The sequence below is a fragment of the Carassius auratus genome, unplaced genomic scaffold, assembly GCF_003368295.1.
Source record: "Carassius auratus strain Wakin unplaced genomic scaffold, ASM336829v1 scaf_tig00214711, whole genome shotgun sequence".
Lineage (NCBI taxonomy): Eukaryota > Metazoa > Chordata > Actinopteri > Cypriniformes > Cyprinidae > Carassius > Carassius auratus.
This window is the reverse complement of record NW_020527776.1, coordinates 9,630-30,030: the sequence shown is the minus strand read 5'-3', so window position 1 is coordinate 30,030 and position 20,401 is coordinate 9,630. Positions and strand designations below refer to the sequence as shown.

Below are 20,401 nucleotides of genomic sequence, written 5' to 3'. Positions count from 1 at the left end.
CTTTTCAGGAAAGGAGATGGAATAAAAATGAGCTCCTAAATCTTAATCCCAGATTCTGGAAGATATATTCCTCAAACCATCGGACAAGGGGAGGTGGTGCTGGTCCTTCACGAGTCACTCTAATCTGTTCATAAAGCCTATATATAAAGTCTTAATATAAAGTATTTAAAAATACTTCATGGTATTGTAATTAAATCATTTTTTGGAATCTTAAGTCTCTCAGAACCTAACACCGAGTAATTCTGGAGACTCCAGGAAAGTGGCAGTTCTGTAAAATGTTGGCGCTAGAGACTAAATGCTCCCTGATAGTTTCAGACCTAATTCATCACTTTAATTCTTAATTCTTTTCCAGTTAATGTGTTATGTAAATTAATTAAATTAATTGGTTTAGGATTAATAAAGACACGCAAAACATGCAGGATTCATATTTAAATAGACTGTTCCGGCTAATAATTACAGATATTAGTCCATATCGTGATTTGATTTAAGTACAATGACCTATTTTTGATTAATTCATTCAAAATTTGGCAAATTCCGTGCCATTCCGTGTTTAACTATAAATTCCGTTTTTATGACTGGATTCCACGATTCCCTCTGTGTTTTCTGCATCGCGGAAATCATATGGCCCTAGTTGTGGTATGCCAGCTCTATCTTGCAATGGACACACGCCAGGATGTTCTCTTTACATTTGCCCGCGCCCTCAAATCAAAACACTGCTGACTCCTTGCAGTTTGCGATTTCAGACGCAGCTCTTGTCTCCTTCTGCTTTGTGGGTGACGTAAACGCGTTGTGTCACATTAAAAGAAACATTGCGAAAGAACCTGACGCGAGATTTAAAATAAATTAAAAGAGGCTTCGAAGCAGAGGAATTTGCCGCGATTATTTTTTGTAATCGAGTTACTCAAGGAATCCTTTCAGCCCTATACTGAAGGCATCAAAACTATGAATTAACACATGTGGAATTATATATGGAATTATATACATTACAAAAAAGTGTGAAACAACTGAAAATATGTCATATTCTAGGTTCTTCAAAGTGGCCACCTTTTGCTTTGATTACTGCTTTGCACACTCTTGGCATTCTCTTGATGAGCTTCAAGAGGTAGTCACCTGAAATGGTCTTCCAACAGTCTTGAAGGAGTTCCCCGAGAGATGCTTAGCACTTGTTGGCCCTTTTGCCTTCACTCTGCGGTCCAGCTCACCCCTAAACCATCTCGATTTGGTTCAGGTCCGGTGACTGTGGAGGCCAGGTCATCTGGCGAAGCAACCCATCACTCTCCTTCTTGGTCAAATAGCCCTTGATGCCTTCAGTGTGACTCTACAATTTTCATGAAAATAAAGAAAACTCTTTGAATGAGAAGGTGTGTCCAAACATTTGGTCTGTACTGTATATATACAGTACAGACAAAAAGTTTGGAAACATTACTATTTTTTATGTTTTTGAAAGAAGTTTCTTCTGCCCATCAAGCCTGCATTTATTTGATCAAAAATACATAAAAAAACAGTAATATTGTGAAATATTACAACTTAAAATAATAGTTTTCTATTTGAATATACTTTAAAAAATAATTTATTCCTGTGATGCAAAGCTTAATTTTCAGCATCATTACTCTAGCCTTCAGTGTCACATTTAACATCCAGTCTATCACATGATCATTTAGAAATCATTCTAATATTCTGATTTATTATGAGTGTTGGAAACAGTTCTGCTCTCTAATATATTTGATAAATAAAATGTTAAAAAGAAGTGCATTTATTCAAAAAATAAAATTCTAATAATATATATTCTAATAATATATTTTCTTTACTATCAATTTTGATCAATTTAACAGATCCTTGCTGAATAAAAGTATTGATTTTATTTTAAAAAAAAAAGAAAAAAAAATTTCTGACCCCAAATTACTGACCAGTAGTGTATATTGTTATTACAAAATATTTATATTTTAAAAAAATAGTTTCTTTTTTTTTTTTTTACTTTTTATTCATCAAAGAGTCCTACAAAAGTATCACATGCTCTGAAAAAATATTAAGCAGCAGTTTCCAACTTTGATAATGAATCATCATATTAGAATGATTTCTAAAGAATCATGTGATAATGATCCTAAATTTTCAGCTTGCATCACAGAAATAAATGATAATTTAAAGTATAATAAATGTAAAAACAATTATTTTAAATTGTAATAATATATCACAATACTACACTTTTTTCTGTAGTGTATATAAAGGAGATGTCACCCCTCCCTTCCCTTTCTGTGCCTGTCTAATCTCATACCTGCGATGCCAGGACAGCAGGAAAAGATTTCTCTTTGTTCCCCAAACTTAAGACCAAGTGGCCAAGAAACCCTGTGGTGACCCCAATGCATAAATCCCCAGCCTTATCAGGAAGGATGCGAAGGCATTCCTTTGGCCCGGGATCATTAAAAACTTTAAACCAAGGAACACCTCCTTTCAGCAGCTGTAAATTCCAGAGACTTTGTCTCCAAAAGCAATAGACTGAAATTTAATACAAACAACGGTCTCAAAATTGCTTCCAATAAGCTTAATTGATTCCTTTTTTTTTTATCTCACATATATCTTAAGTATCATGTTTTATATAACCTGTGGAATTATTTCTGTGTTTAACTTTCATTACAGCCTATTCTTAGGGTTTCCTACCTCAGTTATAGGAACTAATCACCAGAAGTTGCCACATACATGTGTATTTACTTTATATTACTCAAGTAATTTTGTGTGTTAAACACTTATCATGGCTAAATCCTTATTTACTTTCAGCTCAACTATGGGAAGTTTTTTGGTACCTACTTGATATAAAGTAAATGTGTGTAGGATGCACCATATTTAAACTATTAAGTTTACTTATTAAAGCGTTTAAAATAAACTCTCAGGAGTTTGGACACACACGATCACGTGGACATTACACTAATTACATGCAAGACCGGAGAACAGGGCATACAGTATTGTTCAAAATAATAGCAGTACAATGTGACTAACCAGAATAATCAAGGTTTTTCGTATATTTTTTTATTGCTACGTGGCAAACAAGTTACCAGTAGGTTCAGTAGATTCTCAGAAAACAAATGAGACCCAGCATTCATGATATGCACGCTCTTAAGGCTGTGCAATTGGGCAATTAGTTGAATTAGTTGAAAGGGGTGTGTTCAAAAAAATAGCAGTGTGGCATTCAATCACTGAGGTCATCAATTTTGTGAAGAAACAGGTGTGAATCAGGTGGCCCCTATTTAAGGATGAAGCCAACACTTGTTGAACATGCATTTGAAAGCTGAGGAAAATGGGTTGTTCAAGACATTGTTCAGAAGAACAGCGTACTTTGATTAAAAAGTTGATTAGAGAGGGGAAAACCTATAAAGAGGTGCAAAAAATGATAGGCTGTTCAGCTAAAATTATCTCCAATGCCTTAAAATGGAGAGCAAAACCAGAGAGACGTGGAAGAAAACGGAAGACAACCATCAAAATGGATAGAAGAATAACCAGAATGGCAAAGGCTCAGCCAATGATCACCTCCAGGATGATCAAAGACAGTCTGGAGTTACCTGTAAGTACTGTGACAGTTAGAAGACGTCTGTGTGAAGCTAATCTATTTTCAAGAATCCCCCGCAAAGTCCCTCTGTTAAAAAAAAGGCATGTGCAGAAGAGGTTACAATTTGCCAAAGAACACATCAACTGGCCTAAAGAGAAATGGAGGAACATTTTGTGGACTGATGAGAGTAAAATTGTTCTTTTTGGGTCCAAGGGCCACAGGCAGTTTGTGAGACGACCCCCAAACTCTGAATTCAAGCCACAGTACACAGTGAAGACAGTGAAGCATGGAGGTGCAAGCATCATGATATGGGCATGTTTCTCCTACTATGGTGTTGGGCCTATTTATCGCATACCAGGGATCATGGATCAGTTTGCATATGTTAAAATACTTGAAGAGGTCATGTTGCCCTATGCTGAAGAGGACATGCCCTTGAAATGGTTGTTTCAACAAGACAATGACCCAAAACACACTAGTAAACGGGCAAAGTCTTGGTTCCAAACCAACAAAATTAATGTTATGGAGTGGCCAGCCCAATCTCCAGACCTTAATCCAATTGAGAACTTGTGGGGTGATATCAAAAATGCTGTTTCTGAAGCAAAACCAAGAAATGTGAATGAATTGTGGAATGTTGTTAAAGAATCATGGAGTGGAATAACAGCTGAGAGGTGCCACAAGTTGGTTGACTCCATTCCACACAGATGTCAAGCAGTTTTAAAAAACTGTGGTCATACAACTAAATATTAGTTTAGTGATTCACAGGATTGCTAAATCCCAGAAAAAAAAAATGTTTGTACAAAATAGTTTTGAGTTTGTACAGTCAAAGGTAGACACTGCTATTTTTTTGAACACACCCCTTTCAACTAATTGCCCAATTGCACAGCCTTAAGAGCGTGCATATCATGAATGCTGGGTCTTGTTTGTTTTCTGACAATCTACTGAACCTACTGGTAACTTGTTTGCCACGTAGCAATAAAAAATATACTAAAAACCTTGATTATTCTGGTTAGTCACATTGTACTGCTATTATTTTGAACAATACTGTAGGTCCCGTCCAAGACAATATCTGATTGGCTGTCGCACTAAGGAGGACGGGTCAGATGGACACGATTATAACCCAATGACAAGTTTTTTGCCTTGCTTATTTGCCCTGCTTTTGCAGTGACTTTGCTCTTGCTTATATTTGTGCTGACCTTTCCATCGTCCAGCGTGTACTCTTCAAACCACCAAGAGCTCACTCAAAACTCATCAACTCTTCTGTAAGATCCTTCGCTGAACTTTGTCAAAGAAACCCTCTGAGTCGCTGCAGACTTAGAGCAAACTCCGTTGCATAGCAACCCACAATCCAGGAAGTCTCATGAACGAAGCGCCACTCGGCAAAGCCATCCAACCACTCACCATCGAGTGCTGTCTCTCAGAACGCTTCATCGACCGACTGCCAGTCAATCAGTGCCAGAGATTCCCTCTCCAGCAACTTTGTTACAGAAGGGAACGCATCCAAAGCCACAAGGAGCATCCAAACACAAGTACACAATATCTCCTAATTCTGGATGAACTTGTGCAAATCTTATTAAGAAAACGAACTAAGATTAAAGTTCTAGTAGATTGATTCTCTCAGGTTGCAATAAAGAAATAGTGTCTAACGCTAGACACTTGGGACTCCATTCACCCTCCGTCACTGTTTGAATTAATGTTTGTGTGTTTTTGTTAGTTTAGTTTGTGTGTATTAGAGTAGTTCAATAAAGCCTTGTTTGATTTTACATACCAGTGTCTTGTGCTGTGTGCTTACAAGTTACTGCCTTAAACTGTAGATTATGTTACCTTGCTCATAATCAGTTATCATAATTTTATGATATTATTACCGTAGGCCACGGGATAATATTTTGTCCAAAATTTTTAAATTACCCTAATCTCAATTTATTGGTGGACGAATAGTTGATAAAGTGTTAAATATGAATTCTGAATAATTTGCATACTAATTCAGTTCTTATTCACTGTAATTCAATCCCCTTTGAGTTATATTGATCTTTCTTTCCTTATTAATCTTACAGAAGAACAGCATTTATCTGAAATGGAAATCTTATAAATATCTTAATCATCTTTTTTTAAGGAACTCTTCCTAAATAAAAGTATTAATTTCTATATATTATTCCAGCAGATGGAGATCATGCATCTGTACTCTGCTGGTAATCCTGCAGTTCCTGGATGTGCAATGTGAAAATATTGCAGTCCTAGTGTAAAGGTTTCTCTTCATGAGCTTTGGTGAGGGGTGGCTGAAATGCAGCTTTATGCGCAATTATAAGTCGTTTTCTTGTCTTTTGCAAGACATTGTACTGTTAACTGTTTTTCATTTTCAAAAAAAAAATAATTCTTCCTCCCCATACTGCACCTGTGATTTGCATAAAGGGGTCATATAATGCCCATTTTCCACAAGTTGATATGATTCTTTAGGGTCTTAACGAAAAGTCTGTAAGATAGTTTGTTTAAAATTTCTCAATGCTAGTGTAAAAAAAATTTTTTTACCCTGTAAAAACAACTCTTTTCAAAACACGCTGGTTTGTGGAATACTTCTTTAATGCTAATGAGCTCTGCTGACCCCATCCCTCTCTTCCATTTGCTCTCTGAGAGACTGTTTACTTTAGCCACATTCATAGTGAAACTTTGCTATGCATATTATTAGGAAATGCGATTTGCAATGATTCATTTAAATACATTATACTCACTGCTGGAGGCTGGATCATCAATGATTCACGCGAACTAACACATTTAAGTAGATCAAGGGCGCATTTCTTTCAGATCCAAACATAAGTTAATCCTCTGCGATTTCAGTCGCTCAGATGTCAGGAGTAAATGACTACCCGTATGTCCATTATTACATTCAACAACAAAACACCTCAATCACTTTCTGCATCTCGGCTCACTGAGGTAAGACAGGTCCAGTCTGTGCTGAAGCGCTGCTGTCAATCAAACAATCAGACGGCTCAATTTGAGAAAGGGGAAAACATTTAACTAGATAAAAAAAAAAAAAAAAAAAAAATAAAATAAAAAAACACTTGGTGGATTTTTATCATTATAGGGTGGTTGCGTACACACACTGCCAACACACATTTCAGTTCAAACAACTTGTTAAAGTGTATGTATGTAGCATTATATGACCCCTTTAATAATGTGGATGGAACAACCTGTCCAAGAAGGCTCAACTCTCTGAGGTCTAAGGGTATTTTTGGGGCCTGGAGAAGTTTTGTCATGCCCTGACATTTGTGCTTTTTTCATTTGCTTATAAACATCTAAATGGCTTAAGTCTAATATCATTGTAATCAGCACGGTAACACTTTATAATAACTGCATGCTATTAATCATTAGTTAAGCATTAGGAACAGTTAATTCATCATTTATAAAGCATTAATAGACATTTATAAGCAGTTTATAAATACAGATATAAATGCTTTTTACCTGATTTAAAAGCATATCTATAATGTATTTAATAATTGCTTTTTCATACTTTATTAATGATCAATTTATCATTTCTAAATTAAGTATAGCATTATTTACACACCAGTTATTAAGGAGTTGTCTGTGGTTCATAAGATCACTTAGAAATTGTAAGTAAATGATTAATAAACTATTTAAAGGTGCATTCATACATCTTTTTGTTCAGACATATAGTAATAGTTACTTATAGTGTTAATAAATGGTTTATTAACATGTATTTCTACTGTAATTCAGGGTTAATTCAGGTAGTTATAAAACATATGTAGTTGTTAGTTAACTATTTTTGTGAACTCATCTAAAGTGAGGACTATTTTTGCCTTGTAAAGCTTTTACAAATGAGATTTAAAGGCTGTTAATATTTTATGTTCTGTATCACTGTGTTGTGCTTGTTTCTGTTTTTTGTTTAGAAGATAACAGTCTTTAAATATCCTTTATAAATGCTTTACAAGGCATAACTAGTCCTCGCTTTAGATGAGCTCACATAAATAGTTAACTGACCACTACTAAATGCTTTACAACTACCTGAATTTACTACATTTCTTGTGATCTTATGAATCACTGGCAACTCCTAAATAACTGGTTTGTAAATAATGCTATACTTCATTGAGAAATGATAAATTGATCATGAATAAAGTATGAAATTACACATAGATATGCTTTTAAATCAAGAATAAAGCATTTATATCTGTATTTATAAACTGATTATTACTGTCTATTAATGCTTTATAAATTATGAATTATCTGTTTACTAATGCTTAATTAATGATTAATAGTGTGCAGTTATTATAAAGTGTTACCGAATATATTTAATTATCCCACAAAATAATTTAATATTAACTTGCGAGTGCAGTTAAACAGTTTATTAGGATCATTACTCCAGATTTTCTACAAAAAAAAAAAAAAAAAAAAATTCTGTTATTATTATTATTAATGTGGAAAAGAGCTGAGAATATTTTTTCATGTTTTTTTTTTTTTTTATAAATTGAAAGAACAGCATTTTCTGTGACATTTGTTACAGTTACATTTATTTATTACATTTACATTATTTACATCAAGCTTTTGTATGGTTTAGTGTATATTGTTATTAAAACTTCATAATGTTTCACTTGATTATACATTTAGTCAGGAATAATAGTTTGGAAAAAGTCTAACTAGTCAAATGTTTACAAATTATTTGAAACCTAATACAAGTATATAAATAAATAAAAAAGAGACATACTCATTTTTATGATCTCTGCTGAATAAAGTGCTTCATTCTTTTTTCTGCAGGAAATCCAAATCTCAAATCCTGAGGTAATCCTCAACACATCTTCTTTGGGTGAACTATGTCTTATTCCTCTCATTGCGAAGCAAACAGTTAAATAAAAATAAAAAAAACTTGAAGAACAGTCTCGTTGCTTTGTTTTCTGTTGTATGGGCATTTACAAGCCGCGCGCTTCAGTGAAATATCACCTCAATAGCGTGTTCAGCGCGTGGTCACATTAGATATATAATGAAGGGAGATGTGAAAGACTGGACATTGCATTGTTTTCATATGGATTACTTTATCACAGAATAGTTCGTTTTCGGTAGCACTTGTTTAGTTTAAAAGTAGACATGTAAAGCTTTCTATAGATATATCTCTCACGTCTCTTTGTTGAGTATTCACAGAGTTACAGCTTATTTTAATGATGCGTTTCTAAATGAAGATCACTGCAGACAAAGGCTGGAGACAGCACACCTTGTTTATCTTTATTTTATAAATGTACCAAGTTTTGTTGTTATGTCTGTTTACAAAAAAAAAAAGTAGACCCTTTACAGATTCAATTGATGTATTGCTCTTATCTGTACGATCAAAACTAAAAGTGTAATTTAAGTTCTTTTCAGGGTTATCAGGAGAAAATGCCTCATAACGCGTATACGTGTGAATCAACTCCAGAGGGTTAAAGGGCTCATCAGATGAACATTTTACACAAGTTGGCATGATTTAATAAGGTCTTCATGAAATGTCTGCAACATATTTTGCTCAAAAAACCATTTTTGCCTTGTTAAAAACAGCTCTGCTCACACCAACCTGTTTTGGTATATGTCTCCTTACATGATAATGAGTTACTGTGCACCCCCACCCCCTTCCGGGATTTCCACTAAAATTAAATTAAATCCGATGAGCAATGAGCGCCCTTGGGTGGAAACGTGCAGATTAATGAGTTGGTAAATGCACCAGAAACTCAATTATAGCACTTAAACAAAGAAATCAGCATGATCAACTTGAAACTACAAAACAATGATTTACAACTCCGTCTCAAACATATATTATCTTGCATCAGATATTTATGTCCATTCAAGTTAATCATGTACATGCAATGATAAAAGAAATCTGTACCTGAGAAAAAGCTCGAAGTGTTTCACTAGTGCACTCAGGTTCTTTTCTGGTATGTGCATCTTCCTCAAGATTTCTGGAAGTTTAACTAAAAAAAAAAAAAAAAAAAAAAAGAAAAAAATTAAGACTTAAAAATGTAAGTTTAATTTCTTTAATTTATGACAACATTTTTAAATATAAATAAAAAGATGATATTCACCAAATAGCCGAAGCAGGTGCTGAGCGCCATAGAGGTAAGAAGGAGGGGGAAGCTGGTCACTCTGAGGGTAGTTATCTGGCGTCAGTCTCCAGCTCAGAACCTCAAGACAATCACATTAGTGGTGTATCAATTTTTTGAGCACTTTTTTTGGCATACAAATGGTATTGCATTAGAGCATGTTAAAGGGAGAGTTCACCTAAAAAGTTTTATTTACCGTTAATTTACTCACCCTCAAACCATTCAAGGCGTAGGTGACTTTTTTTCTTGAGTAGAACAGTAAAGATGATTTTTAGCTTAAACCATGGTGATTCATAAAATGCAAAACAGTGGCTGCCCCTTTTATAGAATAATTAAAAAGTATATCAAGGAACACAAAATTAATACCTAAGGCTCCTGACGTCTTATGAAGCAAAACGATTGGTTTGTGCAAGAAACTGAACTTATTTACAACATTATTACCTGTAAACCATAGCCTTAGGCAACAGAGAAATAATAGTCTTTCAGGTAAACTGGTTCTTTAAGGCAGTTTGTTTCAATGAACAGGGTTAATTGTAGGGATGCTCCGATCTGCCTTTTTTGCCTCCGATGCCGATTCCAATACCAATTGGGTTCAGTATTGGCCTATACAGATACCTATCCAATACCAGTGAAGTTTTTTTACCTGTTTAAATAAATGCAGAATTTATATAGCTGTGTGTGGAATTGATGATCATTCAACACAATCTACTAGACTACTACATAATAAAGAAAAACAAAAGAAAAAATTAATATGGAAAAATATAGGCCTATGCAAATTCATAATCTATGACAAAAAACGATCATAAACTAGGTTAGTGGATAATTCAGCAGCAAAAATTATTATAGAAAAATCAGTGCTCAATTTTAGAAATCTAAACATTTAGTGAAAAAACTATTTTGTGGGGAACAAATAAAAGTTTCGCAGTAAATATGGTAAAATGTTCCACATTGCTATTTGTATTATTGTAAAATCCATTCATTAAAAAATTCATGAATGTATTTATATATAAGTATTTACTATAAAATTAAATGTATTTTAAATGTATAGCATATTTTTTAGGCAACAATATATGATAGATATGATAGGACAAAACAAATACAGTGCAGCACGAAGCGTTTACAATGTGCACATCCAGTGTGCAGAATGATGCACTTGAAGCAACCTGATACCGTGTTGATCTTGGAGAGAGCTTCACTGAGCTGTCTGTCATAACCGAACGTGAATAGGGTTTAAATACCCTCAAGTCATCTCTGATCAAGTTTTTAAAGCAGTCTATACAGATTTGCATGAATTCTGCTTTCAAAACATCTTTAATGGTTCGATGCCTTAAGACTGAATTTTTCTCTGAAACACAAAAACGGAAACTGAAATAAAATTTATATTTCTGTTTTGCGAATGGCCAACCCTTCACTGCAGATACTGTTGCTTTTGGTTTGAGCATCGTAAATCACAGAAAGTCTACAAAATACATTTTATTTACTGATGTCTGGTTTGGAATTTAGAAAAACAAAGAGATGGTTCAATATATTGTTAATGAATAGGCTACATTCTGTTAGAACTTATATTTCAAACTCTAAAAAATATTGTATGGATGCAACAAAATAAACAGTTTAACAGTTAATACAGTTAATAACAGTTTGCATTTAAGGCAACTTCCTCTGAAATTTAGTTATAACTTAATAATAGTTATAAGTAATAAACAAATATTGTGCTAGTAGTCAACATTTAAAGTGGATCAAAACTTTTCTTCAAAGTTCTCCTAAAACCAAAATGACGAGGCATTTGTCCTATCGAAACCCCCATAGGACACTATCCATATGAAAGCAAGAAATTCAAACCTTTATTTCAACACCCACAAGGTATAAAGAACTACCCCAAACCCCAACCCTCAAACTAAAGTGAATTCGGTCTGTTTTTTGGCCGTGAGGAACGGTGTGCTTTCATGTTACTTTTTCAAAAGAAAAAAAAAGAAAAAGAAAAATTCCTCAGTTGTAGGAGATATGCAAGCGAATAATAGATTAAAAAAAAAGAAAAAACTGGGTGCTTGGTTTCGGAAATGAATACAGCTCGTGAAAAATTATATGATGAAAAGGTTGTGATAAATTAATTCATAGAAATAATTTAAGCAATTAAAACCTTTTTATACTTGATTCAAATTGAATCCAATTGAATATTAAGTGGACTTTAAAATCCTAAGGAGTTTATAAGTTAGGGTTAGGTAAAATGTCACAGTTCATGTTAAATAGTCTAATGAACTTGTATCTTTTATAGTATCCGAAGATCTTGATTGCATGTTAGCATAAAACTAACAATATAATTTGATTTTTTCTTTTAATTAATTTAATTTAATTAACACAGTTATTTTTAAATTAACCACAGCTGAGCAGCACAGAAGGCAGGCTCACAAAGTGAATGTGATGCCATTTTCAGATGCAATGAAGAAAAAAAACTGGATAAAAACATACACAAAACTTGTAAATAGTTAACAACATAGCCTAGATTAGGCCCAGAATCTGTTCCTAAGTATATATTGTAAATTTTTTAACCCACAGTAACAAAACTTTTAACCAATTATTCGCCTATTTTCATTTGCTGCATGTTTTTTTTAAAACACACTAAAAATAAATTATGTTTGTGAGAGGAAAGAAATATGTCACGTATAAGTTGCATTTTATTTCATTCAGAAATTATAATGGCAGGCCTAATGTTATAATGTACCAATACGATATTTTAGTTCCCTTCACTTCACAACAAATCCTTTAAATTTATCAGAACAGAACAAGAATTAGAAATATATAATTATAATGGATAAATATAATTGCAGTATATAATAATATAGGCTTAGTTATAAAAAAAACAATTTAAAGCGAAACATAAGATAAGGTTGGGTTCTTTCATTCAGGTGTAATCAAATGTTTTCATATTCATGATGTTGCCCATTTGAAGCTTAACTATTATTCATTAGTTAAAAAAGGCTTTGTAGTTAGAGTTAGTGTTTCAGTATCGACGGAAAAAAAATCATAATAAGCCAAAGTGGACCACTGCCATTTTTGGTCACACAGTAAGGGCATAATTCGCAAATGCTAACTGTTAGCAGTCTGAAAAATCAAGTATAATAACAGAGATAATAAGAATTATTTCGAAATGCTGGACCGTTCTCATTTCAGTCTGCATATGGAACCTGAAGATTTTTTATTATTATTTTTTTTTAACCAAGAATGAACTGAAATTAAAACATTTAGCTTTTAATCTGTGTGTGTGTGTGTGTGTGTAAATATATATATATATATATATATATATATATATATATATATATATATATATATATATATATATATATATATATATATACATACATACATACATACATACATACACACACACACAAAGAGTTTTCTTTATTTTCATGACTATGAAAGTTGTAGAGTCACACTGAAGGCATCAAGGGCTATTTAACCAAGAAGGAGAGTGAGGGGGTGCTGCGCCAGATGACCTGGCCTCCACAGTCACCGGACCTGAACCCAATCGAGATGGTTTAGGGGTGAGCTGGACCGCAGACTGAAGGCAAAAGGGCCAACAAGTGCTAAGCATCTCTCGGGGGAACTCCTTCAAGACTGTTGGCAGACCATTTCAGGTGACTACCTCTTGAAGCTCATCAAAAGAATGCCAAGAGTGTGCAAAGCAGTAATCAAAGCAAAAGGTGGCTACTTTGAAGAACCTACAAAAATGACATATTTTCAGTTGTTTCACACTTTTTGTTATGCATATAATTCCATATATAATTCCACATGTGTTAATTCATAGTTTTGATGCCTTTAGTGTGAATCTACAATTTTCATAGTCATGAAAATAAAGAAAACTCTTTGAATGAGGTGTGTCCAAACTTTTGGTCTGTACTGTATATAGATATATATGCCTATTATTTTATTACATTATGTTTAATAACAATAGCATGCATAAGAGCCTTTGTGTAAAGGTCTTTCTTTTCATTTTTGATTCGTAGACTAAGACTATCCCACATTTTGAAATTAACTCACTGTAAATTTTCAAATGATTTTTAAGGATGTTACAATGTTATATTATAATGTTTTTGTCATTTTACATCTTCCTATTATCTCCATTAACAAATCAACATTTTAAAATTACATTCAGTTCGCAATCCGTCCCTTTGCACCACCTGGCATTAGTTTCGCAAATGGTTTTAACAAAAGACTGACTTGCAGTTAATGTTGCAGCGGTGGCGGTACACGCGGCAGTATTACCCATTCTGGTTGTCCACCTACTGTACATATACAGTTCCTCCTTAAGTATTGGAACAGTAAATACAAAATGTTCTGTTTGCTGTGGAGTCAAAAAATCAGTAAATATGATTAAAAGGTGAATTTGAGACAAAACTGCAGAATGTCAGATTTTAATATTGGGTGATTCAACACAAAGATGTTTTACCAGCTAAGAAGATCAGCACTTTTAGAGTTTCATTTCCCTATCTGATGTGAGCATACATATTGGAACAGTTGCCTCAAAGGTCTTTCTAAGTGTTCAGCTGTGTCCTGTTGCTTTAATTATTCTGATATTAAAAGCAGGGAATGTGTCAGATATATAAATTGCTTCTGCATTCTAAGTATTGCATTCGATGATGACATACACAAACCAGGGTGAAGACAAGGAAGGCCGACTCTGGGGAAAAAAAAACAAGCAATTTGGATGCTAAAAGAAAAGTGGAAAGTCAATTAGAACTATAGAAAAAACAAAGGGAGAAATCAAGATTTTGGAAACTACCGACGACATCAGCAACCCACGACGACCTGATTGCCTGAGAAAACAACAGTAGTTAATGACAGACAAATCATAAAAAATGAACCCTGAAATACATGTCTGTAAAATCACCAACAACCTCCAGAAAGCTGGGGTGAGGCTGTCAATCTACAGTCCGCAGGAGAATTTGACACAGAATTACAGAAGCTTAATAGCAAGATTGTAAACCTCTGAACAGCACCAAGAATAGAAATGCAAGATTATTAAAAAAAATGTTAGCCAGTAGAGTTTTGGAACCGAGTTGATGGACTGATGAGACAAAGATTAACCTTTAATTAAGTGATTGGAAAGCAAAAGTGTGGAGAAAAAAAGGGAACTTTTCTTAAGCATACAACCTCATCTGTAAAGCTTGGTGGAGGTGGTGTCATGGCATGGGCATGCATTGCTGTCTCTAGAACAGTACCTCTTAAATTTTAATGATGACTTAATGTATGATGGCAGTAGGGATGGGTATTGTTAAGGTTTTAATGGTATTACTACTCTTTCCGATACTGCTTAACGGTCCGGTACTTTAACGGTATTCTTATCGGTACTTTGGGTTGTGTGTGTTTTTTTTTTTAAGAACAAGTTGAGAACAGAATTAACATTTCTCTATTTTTTTATGTAGAATTAATAATGGGCTTGTCTTGGACCAGAGGTGTTTGGAGTTGGTTGGTTCATAGTAGCTGCAGCTTAAAAAAAAATAAAAAAATACATATTATATATATATATATATATATATATATATATATATATATATATATATATATATATATATATATATATATATATATATATAATAAAAAGGTTGCAAAATGTGGCAATTGGCTATTTTGTAACCTAACTTGAGATGCTGTGCATTTAAGTTAGCCAAATAAATATTTACATTTACATACTGATTTTTCCTTATTTGGAATTTTAAAAACACATAGAATATATGATTTCATTCTCATTTTTTACCAAAAGAAATCAGAGATCTGCGTGAACTCTCATGCACGTTCATGAGAGTACGAAAACTCTTTGCATTAAGCGGGAGTTTTTGTACTGTTATGCGTGTACCGCGCTCGTTCTTGTTGTGTGTGTGTGTGACTGACAAACAGCCTCCGCGGCGCGTAGGCGAGTTTTTGCAGATCTCACAGACAAATGTCTTAATAATATCGGGGGCCAGTTTAATACCGGGTTTCAGTACCCATCCCTAGATGGCAGTAGCAGAATGAATTTGGAAGGGTACAAAATCATCCTGGCTTCCAATATTCAAGAAAATGTCACCAAATTCATTAGAAAGCACTTGAGTAAACAAAATGATTTTCACATAATTTGGAAAGAAAAATTCTAGGCTACAAGCTCCAGATCTCAAAAGTCCCGGGAACCAATGTTCTTTATGTCTTTTATGACCTTATTCAAGTGATTTAACACTTTGGAGTCTAAGGGTATTTTTGGGGCCTGGAGAAGTTTGGTCATGCCCTGGCATTTGTGCTTTTTTCAGTTTCTTATAAACATCTAAAGTCTAATCTTACTGTAATCAGCACAAACTGGGCTATAATAAAATGTGAACAGCATGTATGTACATGATTGTGTTTTTGAGAAAAAACAAAAGTTAAATCATTTGAATAAGGCCATAAAACATACGGAACATTGGTTCCCGGGACTTCTGACTTTTGACTAATCTTTCTAAATTATGTGAAAATCATCTTGTTTCCTCACTCACAGAAAACAATGTATTGATTTAAATTTTCTAAGACACTTTTTGTTGGTAAAAGTCATATGTGAGTAGGCGTCAACTATCATGAATATCATCATTGTTATTTACACCTGAGAAGACAAAGGCCCACATAATGAGCTGCATAATGAACCTTTAAGTCAGCTGTGTCACTTAGAGGTTAGAGTTACAAGAAAGAATGTGAGGACAAAATAAATGTATATAATTTTATGTTTGTAGTTTATTTAGAATATATTTAATTATCCCACAACATAATTTAATGTCCACTTCCGAGTGGAGTTAAACAGTTTATTAGAAACAATCAAAGCTGACTTTCAAAGCTGAATTTTTTTGCATCATTACTCCAGTCACACAATCTTTCAGAAATCTGATTTTCTAAAAAAAAAAAAAAAAAAAAATTATATATATATAGTTATTATTATCATTATTAATATTATTATTCCTATTATTATTATATTATATTAACTTCATAATGTTTCACTTGATTATACATTAAGTCAGGAATTATAGTTTGGAAAAAGTCTTTGGAAAAAGTCTAACTAGTAAAATGTTTACACGTTATGTGAAAACTAGTACAAGTATATAAATAAATAAATACAAAGAGACTTACTCATGTTTATGATCTCTGCTGAATAAAGTGCTTCATTTTTTTTTTCTGAAAAAATCCAAATCTCAAATCCCCAACCACATCACATCATTTTGGGGTGAATTATGTCTTATTCCTTTAATCGCGGAGCAAACAGTAAAATAAAAAAAAAAAAACGTAAATAGTCTCACTGCTTTGTCTTCTGTTGTGTGGGCACATTCAAGGCGTGCGCTTCAGTGAAACATTAGAATCTGAATAGAGCGTTCAGCGCGGGGGCGTGGTCACATTAGAAGGTAATGAAGGGAGACATGAAAAACGGACATTGCGTTGTTTTCATATGGATTACTTTATCACAGAATATTTGTTTTTGGCAGCACTTGTTTAGTTTAAAAGTAGACATGTCAGGCTTTATATAGATATCTCTCTCATGTCTCTTCATTGAGTATTCACTGAGTAACAGTTCACTTTAATGACACGTTTGTAAATGAAGATTAGTGCAGACAAAGGCTGTAGACAGCACACCTTGTTTAATATCTTTATTTCATAAATGCACAAAGTTTTTTGTTATTATGTCTGTATACAAAAAAGTAGATCCTTTACAGATTCGATTGATGTATAGCCCTCATATGTACGATCAAACCTGAAAGTGTAATTTAAGTTCTTTTCGAGTTATCAGGAGAAAACACCTAATAACGTGTATACGCGTTAATCGACTCCAGGTGGTTAAAGGCTGGGGGAAAGCATTTCAAGGCTCAGAAAGCCAAGAGTCTGGTGATGTTTATGGGTTGCAGACTCACTGTTCTTAATGCAAGCAAGGGATCTGCAACTAAACATTAGCTTTTAATATTTTACATCTGCCTTAAATTCAACTCTTCCAATACTTATGCTCACATCAAATAGTGGAATGAACTCTAAAATTGCTGTCCTTTTTATTTGGTAAAAGATGTACAGTAGGTGGCCAGCCTTTCTGGGGCTTACCGCCGCGCATACCGCCGCGGTGGTAACTGTAATTCAGTCGCGTGTTAAAATCATTCGCGAAACTACCGCCAGGTGGCGCAAAGGGACGCATTGCAAAATGAATGTAATTGTAAAATGAGATAAAAGAAGGAAGTAAAACAACAATAACATTATGATATAACATTGTAACATTTAAAAAAAACTTTTTTTTTTACAATTTGTTAATTTTTAAAATGTAGGATAGTCTTAGACTACAGTCTACTAAACAAAAATTAAAAGAAGACCTTAACACAAAGGATCATATGCATGCTATTTTTATTAAACAGTAAATAAATATAAGGCCTATATATATATATATATATATATATATATATATATATATATATATATATATATATATATATATATAGCTAAATGTTTTAATTTCATTTTCATTTCGATTCATTCTTGGTTTAAAAAAATCTTCCGGTTCCATATGCAGAGCGAAATGGGAACAGTCCAGCATTTAGCAATAATTAGTATTAACTCTGTTATTATTCTTGATTTTTCAAACTACCAGCATTTTTGAATTATGTGTTCAAAAATTCAAAAAATGCCAGCGAATGAACATGTACAAACTGTCAATAGTCGCAGTATCAGTATTGAAGGAGAAGTGCTGGATTTTCTTTTTTTTTTTTGCCCTGCAACTCACTTGAAGAAGTTCAGATAAATGGAAACACCATACACTATGTAACAATCCTTAATTGAAGAAATGTGGCAAATATCTCAAGAGAGAACCTCTTATTATTAAATTCAATAGTGCTTTTCATATTTGGGTCAAAATAGGCTACATTTGTGAACTCACATTTTCTGAAATGTGGCGTGTCAGGTCATGCAAGCCTGCATCTTAAACCCTCTGTCAAACTTTCTGCGTCCTCGAGTCCGCTATAGACCGTTAGGTAGGCGTGAAGTAAAAATCGTCATTGGAGAGTGTGTGCAGAGATTCTAGCAGACGACCGCGCGGACAGCTGCGCCTGGTCAGTTGGCTTCAAAAGCAAAATTGCACATGTGCAGCCAGGCAGAGTGAAGAAGCTCATTGCTACTCAAACCTGTGCAATCCGTCAGTAAAAGAATATAAAGACAGTGAGATGTGCAATAATTCTGGGCAAAGCTGGCCATCAGCCTGCGCATTCAGAAGTATAAATTGAAGAAGTCTGGCCGTGTCTGCGTCTGGATTGCTCATGCGGAAAGTATAACACAGGCGTTACAATCGCAACTTCTTTGTGTTACTCCTTTCAAGCTGAATCTCACAAAATTGGTCAGCTCCCGACAGCATCAGGTGTTTTATTTATGGGGAGTAGAATTGTTTATTTCAATGAATGTAATAGATTATATATCATAATAGTAAGGCTATAATATTATAAATCAGGTTGGTTTGTATTGCTGACGTAATATGTAAATTATATGCGTAGACTTGCACTTAGACCATAGTGCGGCTCGCTGGAAAAAAAGGTTGAGAACCACTGATATAAAGGTTGCTGTCCCATTTTATACAGGAATTGTTCATTTAAAAAAATCGAATTATATTGTTAGTTCTAATTATATTGTTAACACAAGTTCATTTAGAACTTTTTTTTACTTATAAACTCCTTGAGAATTTAAAGTTAGTTTAATAGTATTTAAATTCAAGTTTTAAAAAAAGGTTTTAATTGCTTAAATTATTTTTATTAATTAATATGTTATCATGTTTATTCTTGTAAAAAATACGTGTTTATTCTTTAGGAAAACAAGGGCAAAAATAAGGGACACTCTGAATATTTGTTTTGCTTTACCTATTTATGTAAGCTACAATTATTCAAATAATAATAATAATAAAATAATGTCATTAAAAATACCATTGGCCTGAGTAATTTTGACCATTATAGAATTGTGACTTTAAAGATTAGTCATTTAGGTGGTAAAAATACTGTGAAATTAATAATGGCATGGATTTTAAAGCATAACAACTGAAGGTTTATGAAACATTATCCAATAAAGCATTTTTTTTAAACAACGGAACTTAAAGTTGTGAACTAAAATATTATTTCAACCATACAGCATGTGAATAAATAAAATTCATAACTTTCATAACATTTCATTATTCATAAAATGCATAACGTTTCTGGTGTTTGGATATGTACTTCAATATAATGAGCTCCAAGTTTAAGAATAGTCCTAGACTTCTCTCTCTCTTTAACAGCATTAGCTCAATGATATACGTCTTCCTTCCGTTAGACTTTTCCTGCCTTGCTAAATGTTGGGCTCATGATCAATAAGTTCGCCTCAATCTGATTCAGTAAAGTCAAACCGCAGACAGTGAAGCCTCAGAGACCCGCGCCTGTGAGGCGGGAACAGAGGACTCCGCTTGGTCTTAAAGCCTCCCGCAAACATCCACGATCACAAATAACAATGATTTTCATAAAATAATGATTCATTAGTAATTGATGATTTGTTATTATCATTATGGTCTTGTGAAAATAATAATATGGTCTGCGAGAAAATTATGAAGTGTAGTTTCAGCCAAGTAACACACCGTTCCTCAGAGCCAAAACACAGACCGAATTCTGTTCAGCTGGAGGGGGTTGGGTTTTGGATAGTTATTCATGGCTTGTGGGGTCGAGATAAAGGTGTGAATTGCTCTTTCATATGGATAGTGTCATGAGGCTTTCACTTGCTGAACCGGTTTATATAGGACTGTTGTTTTGGTTATATTCACAGT

The 20,401-nt window shown here is 33.7% G+C and overlaps 1 long non-coding RNA gene across 2 annotated transcripts in view; it reads right to left on the bottom strand.

Annotated features, from left to right (window-relative positions):
* LOC113092641 (uncharacterized) overlaps nucleotides 1-12,379 on the bottom strand; it is a 46,895-nt gene extending 34,516 nt beyond the window's left edge. The window contains exons 1-3 of one of the 2 annotated variants that reach the window (XR_003287615.1): nucleotides 10,048-12,379; nucleotides 9,589-9,924; nucleotides 9,393-9,477 (exon numbers count right to left, since the gene is read on the bottom strand). This is a non-coding gene — a long non-coding RNA (uncharacterized LOC113092641). Of the gene's footprint in view, nucleotides 1-9,392; nucleotides 9,478-9,588 lie in introns of both variants that reach the window. The other variant, XR_003287614.1, reaches the window with a different exon arrangement.
* Nucleotides 12,380-20,401: the final 8,022 nt, after the last annotated feature.